The sequence below is a fragment of the Dermacentor variabilis genome, chromosome 4 (assembly GCF_050947875.1).
Source record: "Dermacentor variabilis isolate Ectoservices chromosome 4, ASM5094787v1, whole genome shotgun sequence".
Lineage (NCBI taxonomy): Eukaryota > Metazoa > Arthropoda > Arachnida > Ixodida > Ixodidae > Dermacentor > Dermacentor variabilis.
The window spans coordinates 220,379,484-220,400,449 of NC_134571.1; the positions used below are offsets into that span (position 1 = coordinate 220,379,484).

The 20,966-nt window shown below is 46.1% G+C and overlaps 1 protein-coding gene across 1 annotated transcript in view; it reads right to left on the reverse strand.

Moving 5' to 3' along the window:
* Positions 1-20,966, reverse strand: part of LOC142578521 (uncharacterized) — a 226,168-nt gene that overhangs the window by 133,912 nt on the left and 71,290 nt on the right. The gene's annotated exons all lie outside the window — the stretch shown is intronic.

Consider the following 20,966-nt stretch of genomic DNA (forward strand, 5'->3'; position numbering starts at 1 on the left):
TCACATTCTAAAGCATACATAAGCTTCCATGAACCTTCCGTCATCCCATTGTGAACAAGGCTTCCGTAGCGAAGCCGAAACGTCTTTTAAAAATTTTTTTTCATTTTTTAGCACTTCTATGTTGGTCGGTGTCCTTCGTTTTATTTCTTCAGCACATAAGAGTGCATAAAGATCAATAATTACAGGATTGTTCTGCTTCTTTAGCGATACTAATGCCTTCACAATGCTTAGGGAGTCGGTAAATATAATTGACTTTCCTAGTTTTAATTGTTTTATGTGTTTCACGGCAGATAATATTGCAGAGGCTTCAGCCGTAAAGATACTTGTTTGCGCATGCACAATGCCAAAGTCCGAAAAAGACGGACCAACTGCTGCATAAAAACGCCGGCATGTGACTTAGATGCACCGGTGGAAAACTCCGGGCGCCAGTACTTCGAATGAAGTTCAAGGAAGTGCTTTCGAATACGCATCTAAGGAGCATGCTTACTGACTTCAATAAACGACATGTCACTGTAGCAAGGCTGAATAAGTGCAACGTCACGCTTATATGTATGAACTGCGCATGACCCACTGCGGCACTACTTTGTATATCTATCCCGTACATTCTTCCAATAAAGTTGTTCATTGCCTGACCCCGACTCGCCCCCATGGTGGCAGTGGTGGGATCCGAAACGAAACTCATTAAACGTCAAATTTGTCACTGGTTTGTAGAATTCTTCAAATTTCTGAATCAAAATGTCGACGTTCTTCCTATCCGCTTGATTTTCGAATTTCAATGCGCTGTAAGCTTTTCTGCCCTCATCCCCAACTGTTACAAGTAACGTTGCTGCTTGCACTTCTTTGGGCTGCTTACTTGAGTGTGTAGCCGTGGAGAACAATGTGAACTCACATTTTCAAGTTTTTCATCCAAGCCATGCGTCTTCTGACGTGGTCCAGGGCCACCTTCAAGAAATACGCCAACGACAGAGGACCTACTACAACCGTGGCAGCAGGAGCTTGTCGCCTGTGATGCTAGGTCACCAGGCCACAGTGTACAATACAAACCAGCGGACTTGGGCTCCCGCCGTCTTTCTCCGACCAGCCGATGAACAACGCTCAACGATCGTCAAGACTCAAGACGACCGGGAACTTCGGCGCACACGAGAACATCTCCGCCTGGTACACCCACAACCGGAAGCGAGCCTCGTGCCCGAATACGTATCTTCCACAGAGACCCCTCAAGAACTACGGAGAAGCACAAGACTTCGACGCGAGCCCTGTCGGTACCCTCAACAAGAGACACGGTATCCATGTCTTAGTTCCCCTGTAAAAGGGCAGATGTAGCAAGGCCGAATAATTGCAACGTCACGCTTATATGTATGAACTGCACATGACGCACTGCGGCACTACTTTGTATATATATCCCGTTCATTCTTCCAATGAAGTTGTTCATTGCCTGACCCCGACTCGCCCACAGTCACCTTCCACGAGCTGCCACTGCCACGCGGTTGCAGCTTCGCTGGAAGCATTAGATGGTATTCTACAAGTGGGACATACATTTGTTCACTAAGATTCTTTACACGCAGCGAGAAGGGCTCCATGGCTGTAGGCCGATTAATAAAAAGCATGGCACAGCACACATCATTTGCAGTTGTGCATCAAGGATGTCCAGGATTCCAGTTTACTTTCAGATAATATGTGAAGCTTGAATATGACCTATGCAGACGGCGCGACGAATCGTTTGATTCTAAATAGAAACTTTCTACAGGACTTGTCCTGAAATCAGTGGTCGCTGGGCATACACCTAGGTGGTGCACAGGGTTTAGAATTTTTAGCGCGTTTGGCGTTACAGAATGATAGATCATAGCACCATAGTGAAGACGAGAGCGCACAAGGCTCCTGTACAAGTTCAGGAGACATTTTCGATCAGTACCCTATGTTGTGCGCCACAGAAGTTTTAAAATGTTGACCGTCTTCATACATCTTGCCTTCAGATATTAAAGTTGGGGGATGAAAGTAAGCTTAAAATCTTGAATTATTCCAACTGTGGTATAAAGTTTGTACACAGGGATAAGGTGCCTCAGAAAGGCTGGCCAACGTTTCGATAGGAGGATCTATCTTCGACAAAGGCGGCCTAGTCGTCCACGGCATGTTAGTTTTAAAGGGTTAGTGCAGTGCCGTCACGTGCGGGTGTTGTCGCTGGCGCCTTGTTATAAAGGGAGAGACTTCAGAGGTAATGAGCGCTGTCGTGCGACGTCTGTGAGCGTCGTCCCCAAGACGAGGGGGCAAAAGCGGGAGAGTGGGAAGAGGAGGAGAAAAAGAAAGATTGGAGAGCAGAGAAAAAAGAAACACCCGGGGCAACACCAAGACGAAAAAAGAGGAAAGAGAGAAAGAAAGAAAGAACAAGAAAGAAAAGAAATAAAGAAAGACGGGGGCATGGGAGGGCGTTGGGGAGGTAAGAGGTTAGCGAGCATTCAGGAGTGTCGCTGGGGGCATGTTTTTGTGGCATTAGAAGAGCCGGTCAGACGGTCAGTGCGCGAGTAACACAAAAGACAAAAAAAAAAGAAAACATGAATTGAAAAAGTGACTTGAGCAGCATAGCAGGAATACGTCGAGTAATATTGAAGTAGTTAAGATGGCGACGAGGAGTCTGCGGTGGAATGTATGGGGTGACTGAAAGGCAGCGGCATGGTCGTTTAAGGGGCATTGCCCCAGTCGTTCAACGTAGGTGTCGTTACGGCGGCATCCAGAAATGGCGATACCCTGGGTTGAGGGGCCGAAAAAGGCATATTGACATCGGAATGTATTGGTGAGGATGTTTCAAAAAATACATAAATAATATAAAAAAGGAAAAGAGAGGGGGAACCGAAACCGGAATAACAAACAGGAGGGTAACGTGCGCAGAAGCGGGCGGGGGCAAGTGTACATGGGGGAAGGGGTCGTACAGTTAATATGAACATAAAAACCTGAACGAGTATATTAAATTGAGTAGTAGGCAGGAAAGAATTTTCGAAATGGAAGGTGAGCTTAAGAATTAAGGTGAGCTGGTGGCTTAATGTGTTTTGTGTCTTGGTTGATAATATGAGTATTTCAGATTTAAGTTACCGCTTTTAAATATTCTAAGTTGCCACGTGCCAAATTAATTCCCGTCGGGTGCAGGCAATTAAAGTTGTGTATGAGGTATGAGTCCGTAAATTTCGTTTCGCGAGGTAAACGGAAATTTGTTTGTAGTATATAGAGCCTTGCTTTGTCAAATATATGACCATGTTCATTAAAGTGGCTGGCTACTGCTGTAGGTAAATTGTGTTCTGTGTCCGCGCGGTGACCATTCAGTCTAGTATGAATTTGTTGTCCAGTCTCACCTATGTATTGTTTACTACAAGCGGCACATTCTAGACAGTAGACTAGGTTGCTTGATGTGCAGGTGAAAGCCGAAGTTACCTTGTGTGCGTAATTCAACGCTGCACTTTTTACTGTAGTAGTAGATTGCATATGTTTGCATGTAGAGCACCTGGGGCGGCCACAGGAGCTGGTTCCCAACTTCCTGTTTGTTTTTAGTTTCGCATCCACAAGAACATCTTTTGAATAAGTGTTGCCTCCGCAGGGGCGTCTGCGTCAGCAGGCGTTTGGTGTGTTGCGACACCACGTACCCGAGCCCACGAGGGTTGGACCCTCCCACGTTTAACCGTGCTTGGCTTAGCCGTGTCCGGGGAAAAGGGGATCCTGGGGGTTGAGCCGATGCCGGGTGTTTGGACCTTTACGGCCCCTGGGCGGAGGCAACACACCTCTTTGGCCTCGGCTTCACATAGGCACCCCTGGACTGACCCACCCGGGGGAAATCGGTAGTTGCCTTTTCCTGTCCCCCCCAACATTCTGCGTCTTTCTCTCTTTTTTTCAATCTTTCCTGTCTTCTCCTCTCTTCTGTTTACTTCCTTCTTACCTGACAGCGAGGGTTACTTGTGTGGGTGGCCCACGTTGGGTACTCCAGATTGGGTTATAGTAGCACCGTACAACTGGCGAGGGCTTGTCTTACTCGTAGGATCTGCTCCGTCCCCATGTTGGGCTCGGTGGTGGGTGGTTGGCGCTGCTGCCGAACTCAAGACCCCTATATGGCTTCAAGTAAACCACTATCCTTTGATAGCCCTCTGAAAAGAGGGCGCACCGATGCAAGCTTCCAATTCTTTTTAAAGAACAATTAGGAACACTTCCCTAAGTACCATGTCGTACAAAGTGAAGGCAACATAAGCGTACGCAAATTCTCTCCCTTCTTGGTGGCGAAATGCCTCGGAAATACGATAGGACCTGGCTACAAAGCCACAAAGATGTCTAATGGAGACCTGCTCCTTGAATTTAAAGATATAACCCAGTATGATAAAATGAATGATTTGAAATGCATTGGCGATGTAGCAGTCACTGTGTCGACACATCGAACCATGAATACGAGCCGTGCAGTAATTTCTGAAGACGACTTCTTGGAGCTTAGTAACGAAGAGCTGCTTGAAGGTTTTCAGGACCAAAATGTCATCAAGGTAGAACGAATTCTAATCTGCAGGAATAACGAACAACTTCGAACAAAGCACATTGCATTAACCTTTGGTACCAGTGTGTTGCCTTTTGCAGGCTATATCAAAGTGCGTGTTAGGCCGTACATTCCAAATCCTCGACGGTGCTTTAAGTGCCAGAGGTATGGACACGGATCCCAGACATGCCGAGGAAGGCAGACTTGCGCGAAATGCAGCTCGAACGATCATCCATCAGACACCGGCGACTCATCTCCACATTGCGTGAACTGTGATGGAAGCCATCCAGCCTACTCTAGAACGTGCCCTAAATGAAAGGAAGAAAAAGAAATTGTTGCACTAAAGATCAAAGAAAATATAACATTTCACGAACCAAGGAAACGTCTTTCATACTTAAATAACGCACGCTTTTCCGAGGTGGCGCGATGGGGGGCAGCGTCACAAATCCTTCGGGAGTCTACCGCGGTCACTGATAGTGGTCCGGTAATCACTCCGCCTGCCCCCTTGGTGGCTGCAGCAAGTGCTGCTCCATCAACATCGAAGGTGGGCCTGCCGTCTTGAGTTCCGCAGGTCCCAAAGCTAATCCGAACTCCACGGCCTGGGACGCGAGTTTCAGCACGTAGTTCACGATCCTCCAGCCCCTCTGAGAAGGTTATGGAGGTCGATCAAAAATCCCCTGCGTCATCGACGCCGAAAGATCAGCGCTCTCAGGAGCGCGCTAGGAGAGAGAAAATTCATCCAACTGCTGAACGAAAGGGACCGGTAACCTAAACGGTTGCCGCCCTTGTATACATATCCATCTATCTTTACCACGTGCTCTTGAACACAGACAACACAAATCTTCCTCGATATGGCTACAAAAATAATTCAGTGGAATGCCAGGGGCCTATTTCGTAATCTAGATGATGTCAAAGATCTACTAGAGGAATATCAGCCACGACTGTTCTGTGTTCAAGAAACACATTTAAAGTCTACACACAAGTACTTCTTAAGACAGTACATAATTTTCCGCAAAGATAGAAACAACGACAATTCTTCATTACGTGGTGTGGCAATCATAGCCGAAAAGTCAGTAGCATGCCAACATGTATCACTACAAAGTTCATTTGAAGCAGTGGCTGTTCGGGCTATATTGTTCAACCAACTTATAACTATTTGGTCCATATATTTATCGCCTGATGAGCAGTTTGACACAGCAGAATTTGAAAAGCTGATTGACCAGGTTCCCGAACCCTATATAGTAATCAGAGACTTCAATGCTTACAGCTCATTCTGGGGTGACTCGAAATCTGATGCGAGAGGACGGGCAAATGAAATGTTCCTTCTTTCATATGGAGCCTGTCTATTTAACAAAACAGAGCCAACTTTTTAGAGCCTTACACAACACGTATTCGTGTGTAGACTTAGCCATAGGGTCAGCATCACTTCTTTCATACCTGGAAGGGAGAGTTATCAGTAATCCATATGGGAGCGGTCATTTCCCAACACTCCTAGAAACAACAAAGTGGCGCGATGGACCAGCTTACTCCAAAAAGTGGAAACTTCATAGTGCAGACTGGTCGAAATTCAGAAACATATGTAAACTGTGCCAGGAAGATGTGAACCACCTAGGTGTAGAGGAACTGGCCAGCTACATCACTGAACATATCCTCTGTTCTGCTAAAAACTACATACCTCAGTCCTGTACAGATAAAGTCAATCCGAAGCCGTTGTGGAACAAAGACTGCGAAACTGCAAGGACACGTCAGAACAAAGCATGGAGTAGATTTTCACGCTACCCAACCACAGAAAATCTCATAGAATTTACGCACTGCAAAGCAAATGGGCGCCGTATCCACCGAATATCCAAAAGAGAAAGCTGGACACGCTACATATCCTCAATAAACTCATACACGGATGTTAGCAAAGTATATAACAGGGTACGCAAGCTAAAAAGGACAACGTCCAAATTCTTTTCCTCTCGTGACTGGCTCTGGTGACTCAATAGAAGATCAAGCAAACACTCTTCGCGAGCACTCTGAGAGAGTATCAAGTTCGGAAAATTATTCCGAAAATTTTTTATACCAAAAAAGAATAGCTGAAAATATTCCTCTGCGTCCAAAAAAAGTCATCAGAAGGGTACAATAGACCATTAGCGTTCCATGAACTCAAACTTGCAAGGCTCTTGTGGTAGCTCGGCTCCAGGTTCTGACACAATAACATATGAAATAATCAAGAATCTGCCTTATGAGACCCTAAACTGCATCTTAGGTCTTTACAATAAGATTTTTGTAACTGGTCAGATACCTTCATCTTGAAAAGAAGCAATAATCCTACCAATACTCAAACACGGCAAAGACCCTTCCTTAGTTAACAGTTACAGACCAATTGCACTCACTAGCTGCTTCCTTAAAGTATTTGAAAAAAATGATTAACCGTCGCCTTGTGTTCTTTTTGGAATATAATTGTATATTGGACCCTCGCCAATCTGGCTTCCGAAGAGCGAGGTCTACAACCGATAATCTAGTTCTCCTTGAACCATATATACGTGATGTATTTGTACATAGCCAATACTGTGTGTCTGTATTCTTTGATCTTGAGAAGGCATATGATACTGCCTGGCGACACGGTATTCTGCAAGACTTGTCGTCCTATGGAATTTGTGGTAGTATATTTAATATTTTGCAAAATTACCTATCTGCAAGAAAGTTCCGCGTAAGAATTGGCAACGTACTATCGCGTACTTTTATTCAAGAAAAGGGTGTACCCTAGAGAGGAGTGCTAAGTTGCACACTTTTTATTATCAAGATGAACTCTTTCCGATCAATGGTGTGTTATTCTGCCTCTGTGGACGGCATCCAAATCAGCTTTAAATCTTTCAACCTGTCCATATGTGAACGCCAGATGCAGTTGAGTGTTAATCGGCTCACGAAATGGGCCGACGAAAAGGGGTTTAGATTCAGTGCAGAAAAGACTTCCTGTGTGCTGTTTTCTAGACCAAGAGGGGTATGTCCTGACCCTTGCATTACGATGCACGGGAGAAGCCTGGTACATAGAAAAGAACAAAAATTTCTGGGTGTTATCTTCGATAGTAAGCTAACCTTCATGCAGCATATAAAACAGTTGAAGCTGAAATGTCTTAAAACTATGAACCTTTTAAAGATTTTATCTCACCAGTCGTGGGGAACAGATAGGTATTGCCTCCTATCTCTCTTTAAAAGTCTTGTGTTGTCACGCATAGATTATAGATGTATTGCTTACCAGTCGGCTTCAATGACAACACTTAAGGTACTCCATCCTGTCTATCGCTTTGGTATCCGCCTCGCACTTGGTGCCTTTCGTACGAGCCCTGTCCAAACTCTCTATGCAGAGTCGGATAAGTGGCCACTGGATTATCAGCGTACATATCTTGGAGTCACATACGCAATAAGAACCATGCCGCTAAAACAACATCGATGCAAAGCACTCATTAGTGATTAGTCCACAAATCAGTTGTATTCAAACAGGCCTTCACATGCCCCGCCGTTCCCGTTAGCAGTAAAATCTGTTGCAGAAAAACTCGGAGTAGATTTCACAGATCTGCAGGAAAGCGACTACGTTGAACCCATCCCACCTTCGGATGAATGTACAGTCACCTATGACTTGTCCTTTAAAGAACTTAACAAGAAGAGTTGTCCAAATGCCCTCATCCAGCAACATTTCTTGGCCCTTGAAGACAAGTATAAACCTATGGCATTTTTTACTGATGCTTCAAAGTCTGCAACTTCGGCATCATGTGCAGCCCTTGGCCCAAACTTCTCTAATTCTACAACCTTGCATAGACATAGCAGCATCTTTACAGCGGAAGCGTTCGGTATTCTGATAACTGTTGAGCATATAGTACAGCACAAAATACAAAAGTATATAATATACACAGATTCTTTAAGCGTAGTCACAGCCTTATCCTGCGACAAAGCAAGCCGAAAACCTGTGCTAAACATGCTCCTTAAACACATTCACGTAGCGTATAAACAAAACGTAGCTCTTGTTGTATGCTGGGTCCAGGCCACTCTGGGATCGAAAGGCAATGAAATGGCGGAAAAAATACTGGACAAGTGACTCATCGGAATACCGTTGATATAAGCTGGATACCTGGTTTGGACATGAAACCTGTGGAACGAAAGGCGCTCCGTATTCATTGATAAGCTGAATAGGACAAGGAAGTAGAAAATAAGCTCCACCTGCTTAAACCGCAGTTAACCAAATCTTTCCCACTAAAGCTTGATAGACACACCGAAGCCACACTGGCACGACTCAGAATAGGACACACTTACAGCACACACAAATACCTCTTGACTGCAACTGACCCACCGACGTGCACACGCTGCGATGAGAACATAACCGTCCTACATGTCCTCATTCAATGTCCTGAACTTCACCGAGAGCGAGTGGCTCATTTTAGGGAACTTTACTCAAATCATATACCCCCCATCCCTGAATGTTTTTATCAGAGGATGCATTTTTTTTAACTTTAAAAGGGTGCTTCATTATCTTGCAGAAGTTATCTTTCTAGACATCATTTCATATCATCCTAACCATCAGATTGTGCCTCACCTGTGAGGCACAATTTGATGCACAAAAGTATGTCTGAACACTATTGCACTTCTTGCGTAAGCAAGAATGGTACAGCAAGGGACTCGGGCAATCTGGAATAATTTACCATGTGTGCCTATAACCAATGCATTTAAGGCTTTCTATTTATCTTCGTAATTATTTTACTGTTAATTTTTTTACGTGTAGGCCTCTATACAGCCTCTATTTTAAGTCATAGCACTAAACGCAGAATCTTACTACACCAAAACATATGTCCTGACGCTCTTGGGCCTTAGATGCCCTTGCGCCAATAAACTTCAATCATAAAAATTAGTGTTGCGCCTGTAGGCTATTCTGGGCGGGACGGGAAAAATCTTAATTTTCTGGTTGCTGGTGAGAATTAGGTAGTATTTACTGAGGATGTTATTCACGTTTCGGAGTGCGGTTGAGAATTTAATAGTAAGAAGAGGCGTTGTTCTTGTGATCCTCGGGCAGGGCTTGAGGACCTCGGCCAGATCAAGTTTGGTTGCAGCGGTGTAGGCTGTTTGAAGGTCACTGTTTGGGGCGTTCCTGTTTGATAGGGTTTCTTTAAGGTGATCGAGTCTATCTATGTAATCTTGGTTTTCAACGCAAATGCGACGTAGTCGTGTGGCTTGGCCTTTAAAGATGCCATTCTTGCAATGTTTGGGATGGTGGCTCGTATATTCTAGGTACTGTTGTTTGTCGAAAGGTTTCCTATACAGCGCTGTCTTTAGCCCCCCATTGTCAATATATATTGTTGTGTCCAGAAAGTTTATGCGCTCAATTGAGGATTCTGATGTGAATTTGATTCTTGGGTGAAAAGAGTTTAAAAATGCTACATATTTATGTAGACTGTCTTGACCATGTCCCCATATTATGAGTACGTCTATGTATCGTAGGTATGTGTGCGGCTTGTCAGTGCAGCGCGATAGGACATCTCTTTCTAGAATCCCCATAAATATGTTCGCGTAGGTTGCTGCAAAAGGCGTACCCATGCTTGTACCATGTATCTGTAGGTAGTACCTCTCCTCAAATTTGAAGTAGTTATGTGTTAGAACTAATTCAAGGAGTGACAAGTAGACTTCAGTAGAGTGTTGTGGATTGTGCTTAGACAGCATTTGTTTTTATCGAAGATAAACCATCAGGGATTGGAATGTTGGTGTACAGCGCCGTGACGTCTAGTGTTGCGAGAATTGTGTTCTGGGGTAGTGTGCCTTTAGTATTAATGTCCTCTATAATTCTCAGCAGGTGGGGCGTATCTTATACGAAAGACGGAACTGCTTTTGGCAAGTCACCAATGTAGTGGTTAAGGAATGTGGAGATGCTCTCTGCCGGGGTGTTCTTTGATACTATCGGGCGACCTCGGATAATGGCAGTGTATAGTTCAGCGGATGGAATTTTATGAATTTTCGGAAGAAGTTAAAAACGTCCAGCAGTTTTGTTGCTTGGTTTAAGAAATTTGTATTCTGAAGGTGTTATCAATTCATCAGCCAAAAGAGATTTCAGCCTGTTGGTAATTGTCACTGTGTAGGATAATATCGGATTGGTATCCAGCTGGGTATCTAGCTGGTTCTGGGTTGATTAGTTGTCTGTAAGCCTCGTGCTTGTATTCTTCTACTAGCCAAATAACTATACTTCCACCCTTATCTGCTTCCTTAATAACAATGTCATTCCGCAAAACTAAGATTTGAAATGATATGACTCTCCGACGCAGTTATGTTTTTAGGTCGCATAGACGTCTCGGATTGGCTTATAATTTCTTTAGTGACAGTTTTAAGATATATGGCAAGTTCTATGGCTTGTTCTGGTTCGGGGGCCCAACTGGATTGGGCTCTATGGGGTGTGGTACCGGTGTCTGGTGTGTCTGCGAAAAAGCGTCCGATAAGCATTCGTCGAGAGAATTCTCAGAGGTCCATAGAATTTATGTTCACTATTCACAGATAGTTCCACTCGATTGATGGTGAGTTCTGGCACGAGTGTTCCACCTCTTTCATTTGAAAAGAGTATACACGTACTTTTCTGGGCATTTATTTTACAGCCATTTGCATCCTCCCATTTAGATAATTTGTTTAATGTAAGCTGCACCTGTCGTTCGCAGATCGCAATGCTGCACGATTTGAAACCTCTCTGCAAGTCATCGATCTATACAGAATAAAACATTGTCTGTGGAATAATTGTATACAGCGAGTTTTCATTTTTACGATAAACAATTAGCAACTAAGCACACCCCCTTGCGGCACGCCAGTCTCCTGGGTGAATGTTCTAGATAAAGCATTGCCCACTCTTACACGAAACGAGCGGTTGGAAAAGTAGCGTCTGACTGTGTTTAACGTATTTCCATGGACCGCCATCGGGGTAATATCTCACAAAACACAGAAGCGCCATGTCGCATCGTATGCTTTCCTAGATCTAGAAATACCAAAAATAAAAACTGGTTATGTATAAATGCATCTATGATGCATTTATACCTAACCTTCGATGCGAACAAGATGGTCTATTGTCGACCTATTTTCTCGGAACCCACACTGGAAGGGGTCTAGTATTTTGCTATTTTCTAGGATAGAGAATAAGCGTCGGTTTACCATTTCTTCATACAGCTTGCCCAGAGAGCTTGTCAGTGCTATTCGCCTGTAGCTGCTGGCAGCCGTCCTCATGTTATGAGGATGGATGTTATGAGCGTCCCCTTTGGAATGGTGTTGTAGGTTGCGCCACCAGGTCCTGCTATTATACTGCCTAATGTCCTAAAAAAGGGAGGCCCTGCCCAAACGACCTAAGTGCGACAGCCGATCGCCTCCGCGACTAAAATAGTACCGCTCAAAAGACGGTGCTTCTGAAACGCGTAATTCTCGGTATAAATAAAGAGTTTCGCATTTTGATGACTGTTTTAGTAGAGCTCTGATGGGGTATAGCACATGCTGAATCACAGTAGAAAAATAACCCCCTGCCTTCTATAATGCTGCCCGATCGTCTGTTCTTTAGCTTCATTGCAAGTGACAAAAGTAGAAAGCAGCTCCGCATGGCTCTTGCGCTGGTTTATATGTGCAGGGTACATTTACTACTCGATTTCTGAGCTTAAAATGAATCAGTTGCTATTGAACGAGTACTTATAAAGAACAATGCATTTATCGCCACCACCTGGGGCGAGAATACGGTCGAGGCAGTAAGCGGTACAAAATGCTTCATTCATCATTTTAAATAAATACTCTTGGTTTTAAATTCCATAAAATTTATACATTGTTTGGTGTTGTGTTTTCTGAAACCTATCTTAAAGAATATGATAGGCTTTTTTTCCTTTTACACTTTTGCATGTCGCCGATTCGCGCAATGCATTCCGTGCGAGTTTTCCTCCATGGAGCCCAGCAAGGTGACATCGGAATGTGATCCTATGTTGCCGAACGAGCCTTGTGTCGCCTCGATGTCCACACCACCAAGGAGCCTCGACAAGAAGAACAAGAGTGGCCACATCTTGAATAGCGATTCAGGTAAAATTATTTTGCACTGCTACACGCATTGGCGTTACATTGGCGTAACGCAGCGTGGAGGACACAACTAAGTTTGTCGGCGAGATGCTCGGTGTCAGCCAAAGCACAGTGTTCAAGGTGAGAAGGGAGGTCAAAGCTTCGCATATTTTGGGTGGGAAATTGTCGACGCCCTCGCGACACGGCCAACGAAATGCGGAGAACAGAATAGACAGCACAAATTATGACAGCTTCACGTTGTGCGTGCTGAGGTCATGTGTGCACGATTTCTTTCACCGCAACGAGATACGAACGGTCGAGAAGATAACTATCGAGTTCTCAATGCGTATGGGTCTCCCATCACCGAAGCGGTGTACTATACGCCGCCTGCTTGTGGAGATCGGATTCAAGCACGAGAAGAGGAGCCACAATTCGCCGCATATCGACCGGGATCACATCGCTGAATGGCGGAATCGCTACCTACAGGCGGAAGGCTGAAAGATCTTTTTGCAGGACGAGACATGGCTGACGGCGGGACACACTCGGTCGATCGTGTGGACAGACAGCGTGGTGCAGAAGCGCGGACGCCTGTACACTCGAGCAAATGGCTTGTCGACGGGTCTGAAACAATCTTCTGGAAAAGGCCAGCGCCCGATTGTGACGCACATCAGCAGCTAGGATGGCTTCGTTGACGGCTGCTTGGCTGTATACCAAGGCCAAAAAAAACGGGCGACTACCACGGAAAAATGGACGGCAATTGCATCGAGGAGGGATCGCTCAATGATGTTCTGCAGAAGTTGCCATCTGGTAGCTTCATTGTTTTGGACAATGCACCTTGCCATACGCGGCGAGAAAAGAAATCTAGACGATTCCACTGGTCCCTATCTTCAAAGCATTGGTCCTGGCTAAGGTGGGCCGGGTGCAAAGAGGTCATTTAGGATCTTCCAAACTGATGACTTGGAAATTGGAACTCGGGCGGCCACGTCTCACACGCTAGCTTAAGGGTTTGAAGCCATTAGTGCCGGAACATCCGTGCGTGGCTAGGACTCAAAGATGTAGTCTTACGCCGCTGTTTCTTGAAACTGCCGGTTTGTCTCAGGTTATAATTTCTGATGATAGTCGCTGAGTTTGGTGTACCTCCACACTTCCATGACTGATACATATTTGCGGCCTTCCTTTTGTTGTTCATTTGCATCCTTCTGCTCATCAGAGAGAGACAGGCCGATTGGGACAAAACAAAAGTACGTTTAAGCATGTTCACTGACGTCAATTCGCTTTTTTGGTGGTAGGTTTGGTGGCAAAAAAAAAGAACCATCCGTGCACTTTATTACGTTAAGACAACAGTTATCACAGCTTGTTTCCAATTAGCACCAAACGCGACGTGTTACTTTGGCCGGGCGCGGCAGACAAGGCACTAACTGGATCACGATGTTTTTCTTTATTTCCTTCGTTTCGTACTGGCTAACACAGGGCGAGCCTGTTCGAGGGCATTGCTTTATGATGCGGGTGGGAGTGCAGTCACGTGGTATACTTCATATTTCGCGAAGCTTACTTTTCAGTCCGAAAAAAGTAGTACGCCATAAGTACGTCGCTCAAAATACCGCAGTCATGTGCCTCGGCCGTGCCTACAAATGCCTCACTGACGCTTTGATAATTCAGATAGTACGTCTCGAGTTAGATAATTAATTACAATTACCTCATTAACTCCCAGAGACGAAATAAATCACTGAAACTACACCAATGTACTCGAAACAATATGCACTAGGTTTTCTTCGAGTGACGCATTGCTGTTTGTTAAATTTTGGCGTGTAATAGTTATGATTACCTGCATATATTTATGACCTCTACAAGCAAGTGACGATGTTTCCCTCCCTAATAAATGTTGTAAATTATTAGAAGCGTTTTTTTCATGAGTAGTTTGCGTTGCTTGCTCGAATTAGAATAAATACTGAGACGGATATATTTCACGTGCATTTCAACCGCTGTTAAAACATTCTGCCGAAGGGGGGACGGAAGTCTACAGGTTTTATTCAGGGTCATAAAGGCACGCAAAGCAATTTCAAGCGAGGTGAAAATACAGCAACATAATCGTTGTCTAGGTATAGGCTATCCACACATCTAAAAATAATCTTTTGTTGTGCACCTCCTCATCTGTCAAAAATACAATAAATTTTTCTTGTATATATATATATATATATATATATATATATATATATATATATATATATATATATATATATATATATATATATATATATATATATATATATATATATATATACATTGTGGGCATTTATAAGCTATACTTTGTCATCTCTACCTCATCATCATCATGTGGGGTTCATATGGCATTCTTCTTAATCATCGCTTGTGCGGTTCGCTCTTGTGTGATCCGTGTTTTGGGCGTGGTCGGTGTCCCGCATCTCTGACGCGTAATAAACGTGGTGATAACTGCTGAATCACAAGTCGTGGAGTGTGCTTTTTACTCCTCCGTCCTCTGACTCCTCGCTCAACCTCCTGGAGCTTCGATCAGGTCACCGATTGTGCCAGCTGTCCGTCAGTGTGTCGCAGGACGACCCAACGGGCACTTCTACTTCAATCATCTCGGCCTCGGCTGCCCCAGCCTCTCCGTATTGGATTGTCAGTGGGCACCAGCGTGATCCCCATCTGTTTGCTGGACTTCGCGGTGAAGACGTCGAGCATAGGTTCGACGACTACGACCGAGTGAGTTCGGCTAATCGTTGGGACGATGCGTCCAAGCTACGTCACGTCACCTTTTATCTCACAGGAGTAGCGAAGACTTAGTTTTTCAACCATGAGGTTGATTTCACGAACTGGAGTGCCTTCAAACAGCAGCTGCGCCAAATCTTCGGCACATCGGATGTTCGTTCAGCCGATCGGCACTCGCAAGCAACAACTTGGGGAATCTTATACGTCGTACATCCAGGATGTGCTTGCTCTTTGTCGACGCGTGAACACGGCTATGACCGAATCAGGCAAGGTTCGCCATATCCTCAAAGGCATCGGAACTGTCGCTTTCAATGCCTTACGCATCAAGAACCCCGCTATCGTCGCTGATATCGTCGCTACTTGCCAGTGCCCAGACGAACTCGAATCAGTACGGTTGCATCCAGACACCACTGCAACCACTACCGCCGACGACCCCACGTGACGAGCAATGATCCGCGCAATAATTCGTGAAGAGCTACAGTATCTTGACTTCGCCGCAGGGCCTATGCTTTCTCGTGTATCGGATACCAATCTGCGAGATGTTGTCAAGGAGGAATTGGCGTCCATGGCTGGTGTAGCGTACACGGACCCTCTAACCCCTCGTGCCCCACCAACGTACACACAAGTAGCCGCAGTTACTCCAGTCATCGTTCCACCGATGCCTCAAAAACCAACGCCGACCCACATGGCTACCATGACTACCAGCGCACCTACGCAAACCTGCTATCCGCCATGGCGTCCTCCTCGTCCCATCTGCTACTACTGCTGCTATCGTGGCCACATAGCACGTTCTTGCCGCAAGCGCCAGCAAGACGAGCGTCGCAGATATGACGCATACGAACCAGATTACTTTTCGCCCGGAGCTACATTCGAACGTCTAGGGTGCCTGCATGACCAACGCCGTCCTTATGCTTTACCGCGCGCCCGCTCTCCATCGCCTACTGTAGCATCCGTGACGGTTCCGACTTATCGTCGTGCGATACGCCGCTCGCCGTCACCCCTTCGCAGTTCTACGTCCCCACTTCGACCTGCTTCTCAATTCGCTGAGCGTCGTCCGGAAAACCGAATTATGCAGCTTTTGGAGGAAAAGCTGCATCGAACGATAGGACAGAAATTTCACCATCGCGTCAGGGCAATATGATATTGGTCGTAGTAGAAGGTGTACAAGTCTCAGCTCTGATAGACACTGGTGCTAGTGTTTTGGTTACTCACCATGCATTGTGTTCGCGACTCCGGAAAGTTACGACCCCCTATGATTGGCCTACGCTACTCGCTGCTCAAGGGGCCGCCCTTCGACCTACCGCCATGTGCACTGCTCGTATTTCCATCGACGGACTTCTGCATTACGTGCAATTTGCAGTGCTAAGTTTGTGTGCCCATCAGCTCATATTGGGATACAATTTTCTTTCTACGGCCTCCGCCTCCACCTGCTGCGGGCAACGCGTTCTCCACATGACCGTCACGACCTATTCACTTCATGCAGATGACGCACCACTTCACTTGCTTGCTGTAGAAGATACCGCGCTGCCACCTTGCCATGAAAACATTGTTACTATCATGGCTGATGTCATTGACTGCGGCGACGTGCTCGTATTACCACCTGCACGCTCTCTGCATCTGCACTTCTCTGTACTACAAACCCGACATCCAAAAAGATACTCATCCCTCATCCGAAGATACACACCTCTGTTGTTTCCTTTAAAGCAGTTTCCTCTGAGGTTCCTTGTACTAGACAGGCCGCATCTCCTTCAGCTCTTGCAGCTGCCATCTGTTCCGACCTGACACCTTCGCAGTCACAATAGTTCCTTGCTTTGCTACAAAAATATGAAGCTTCGTTTGACGCGCATTCATCTTTGTCGGGAAAAACTTCGATTACGACTCATCGCATAGAGACAGATGGCACATCCATCGTGCGCTTTAGACCGTATCGCGTATCGCTAGCCGAGAGGAAAGTCATTGACGAGAATGTCACCGACAAGCGGGACATAATACGCCTTTCTGCTAGCCCTTCGTCATCCCCCATTGTTTTGGTTCGTAAAAAAAGACGGCTCTGTTCTATTTTGTATCGACTACCGAGCACTTAACAATATCACACGCAAGGGCGTATACCCTATGCCGCGAAAGACGATGCCTTGGATTCCCTGCAGCGTGCCGAGTACTTCTCCAGTCTCGATCTGCGTTCCGGCTACTGGCAGATACCTATACATGAGGACGATAAAGAGAAAACAGCGTTTTCGACACCAGATGGTCTCTCTGAGTTTAATGTCATGCCTTTCGGCCTCTGCAATGCGCCCGCAACGTTCGAGCGCATGATTCACACCGTTCTTCGTGGCCTGAAGTGGAAGACTTGTTTGTGCTACTTGGACGATATTGTTGTTTTCTCGTCAACCTTTTCTCAGCACCTGAAACGTGTGGATGAAGTTCTCACGTGCCTTGCCAACGCTGGACTTCAGCTAAACACCAAAAAATGTCATTTTGCGAGCAACACGATCAAGGTATTAGGTCACATTGTGAGCAAAGACGGCATTCGTCCAGATCCTGAGAAGATTTCGGCAGTTCGCCACTTCCGTCGTCCCGAAAAGACCAAAGATTTGCGCAGTTTCCTAGGCCTCGCTTCCTATTTTCGCCGATTCACACGAGACTTCGCCTCAATAGCGTCATCTCTGCCCAAATTACTGGGTTCTAATGTTCCCTTTGTGTTGTCTCCCGAATGTGAATCAGCGTTCGCCCATCTAAAGTGCCCTCTCACATCTCAACCAGTACTTTGCCATTTTGATGGAGCTGCTCCTACCCCCCTGCATACGTATGCTAGTGGTCACGGCATTGGTGGCATTCTCCTACAGCGAGACGACACTTTAGGTGAGAGGGTCGTCGCGTACGGAAGTCGCGTTCTCACAAACGCCGAAAAGAATTACACCATCACGGAGCAGGAACGCCTAGCTATCGTGTGGTCTGTGCAGAAGTTAAGTTTCGACCTTATCTTCACGGCCGCCATTCCACTATCGTTAAGAGACCATCATGCATTACGCTGGCTTTCGACGCTGAAGAACTTGTCTGGACGACTTGGTCGGTGGATGCTTCGTCTGCAGGAATACGACTTTACTATTACCTGCAAGTGCAGAAAAAAACACCAGGATGCAGACGCGCCTTCTCGCTGTCCACTTGCTACGACGCCATGCAGTGGAGCTCCAACTACCATCCTGACAAGCTTTCGCACGAAGCCTCTTCACATGCTTTCTCGTTGGCCACTGTAGACGAGATGGCTACACACGACAAAAGAGTCTTCCAATCTCATCAACTTGCCGACACTTACTGTCGGGGCATCATAGACCACCTTGAAGGAGCTTTGCGCCCGCCTAACGCCCGCCTTCGTCGACAGCTTACGCAGTTTAAGATTGACAACCGCACCCTGTATCGTCATGTCTATCACCCTGACGGTCAACGCTCCGTTCCTGTCCTGCCACGCTCTCTACGTCCTTATGTCCTACAGGCTTCTCACGACGACAAGACTGCTGGTTACCTTGGTTTCCATAAACCTATGACCGCATCAAGGGTCGCTTCTAGTGGCCTGGCTTGCCCGCCAGTGTAGCGAGGTATGCCGCTTTCTGCGCCATATGTCAGCGTCGAAAGCTCCCTGCATAAGCACTAAGCGGACAACTGCAACTGGTTCCGTTTCCACCGCAACCATTTGAAGTCGTTGACATTTAGCTGTATTGTCCTCTTCCTGTGACTCTCACCGGTAAAGGATGGATTGCGACAGCCGTTGACCACTTGACACGCTACACCGAAACAGCTTGTGTGAGTTCTGCCTCAGCGTCTGAAGTTGCTGCATTCATACTCCAAGCCTTAATACTACGTCACCGTGCTCCTCGCGTCCTCCTTAGCGACCGTGGAAAAGCATTCCTCTCGCAACTAATAGACGAAGTACTCAGAGCCTCCGGAACCACCCACAAGACTACGTCCAGTTAGCATCCGCAAACCAACTGCCTAACAGAGCGATTTCATCACAAGTTGTCAGACATGCTAGCTATGTACATCGAACCAGATCACAGAAACTGGGACGCAATTTAGCCATTCGTGACTTTTGCGTACAATACTGCCGTTCAACGCACGACCGGTTACTCGCCATTTTACCTTGTCTATGGTCGTTCGCCCTCTTCCTGTCTCGACGTCTCTTTCTTCGCGCCAACTGTCGATCGATGCCCAACCTCCTGTGAAGTATATATGTCACGCATTCTGCGTTGTCGCCAGGTCGCCCGCATCAACACCGAAGCACGCAACAGGACCGCAAGCAGCATTACGACGCCTCTCATCGCGTCGTGTTTCACCACACCAGTTCGTACTCCTGGCTTGCGTAACAAGTTTCAGCTTCGGTTCATCGGCCCCTACAAAGTCTTGGAGCAGACCTCTCCGGTTAACTAGCGCGTGGCACCAGTTATTGATCCAAATTGCCGCCGCTGCCGCGCTGCTGAGGTTGTCCACGTTTCCCGTATGAAGCCTTTCACGAGGCGTTTGCCGGCCCTTTGAGTTGCGGCCAGAATGGCCGCTCTCGCGGTAGGGGACATTAGTGTGGGCAGTTATACGCTATACTTGGTCATCTGTACATGATTATCATTATGTGGGGCTCATATGGCGTTCTGCTTCATCATCGCTTGTGAGGCTCGCTCACCTCCCACGCGTAATAAACGTCGTGATAACTGCTGCATCACAATATATATATATATATATATATATATATATATATATATATATATATATATATATATATATATATATATATATATATAGTGTATGTGCATGGTGTTTACCGTGGAAACTTGGAACAATCACGTAGAAAAATACGGACCAGGCCACCGCCGCTGGTGTTGTTAATGCGCTTGTCCTCCTATTGTCAGGATTTGCAGAAATAAAGCGAAAGTATGAATTAAACCCATGCGCGTCCGCGCGAACAATGATGCAGCAAGTTATTAGCCACAAGGAAATTTTAATTGAGAAAGTCGAGGCATGTCAAAAGGAAATCGGAATTGACGTGGGTGACAAATCTCGGGTAATGACACTTTTGGTGTGCGTGCGTGTAGGGGGGTGTGGATAGGTTCTGGCATCGCTGGCGGGGTCCCACCCTTCCCCAGAAACTTCTGGAGTGGGTTCGGGCCGCGGCGCCCCTCCCCCTTCCCGTGGTTGGCGCCTAAGCCAGTGGTCAAAGCTAATGTGGAGTTCCCTACTTCACTGAATGCCACATAATCAAGTCAAACTCTTCGCACGTAATGAACTCAGATTTCATTTTGTTTTACTTTTCTTGGCGTACGGCGTGTCTTATTTCGCTCATTCACAATACCGCATGCAGACCATTGTGGCCCAAGCCGGAGTGGGATTACAATACAATGCTTCATTTTTTTATTGGTTTTATCTATTGCTCAATGGATTATGATTCTACTGTCAGACTGTCGAAAATGTGTGCTGGACGTGCAGAATGAGATGAATAACTATACATAGAAAATAAATGTACACGATGTACGTGCCACGCAACCTGCGCTAACTAGAGATGGTACCACAGTCACTTTCACATGCATTTGCACAGGCCTAATATAACAGACGCCTGACAATTGGGAAAAACGCGTTTTTATGGTTGGTGCTAAATGCCATTGCTTTGCTGATAACAACGTAAATAAAGGCGCGGATAAATGTGTGGCCGGCTTCGTTACGCATG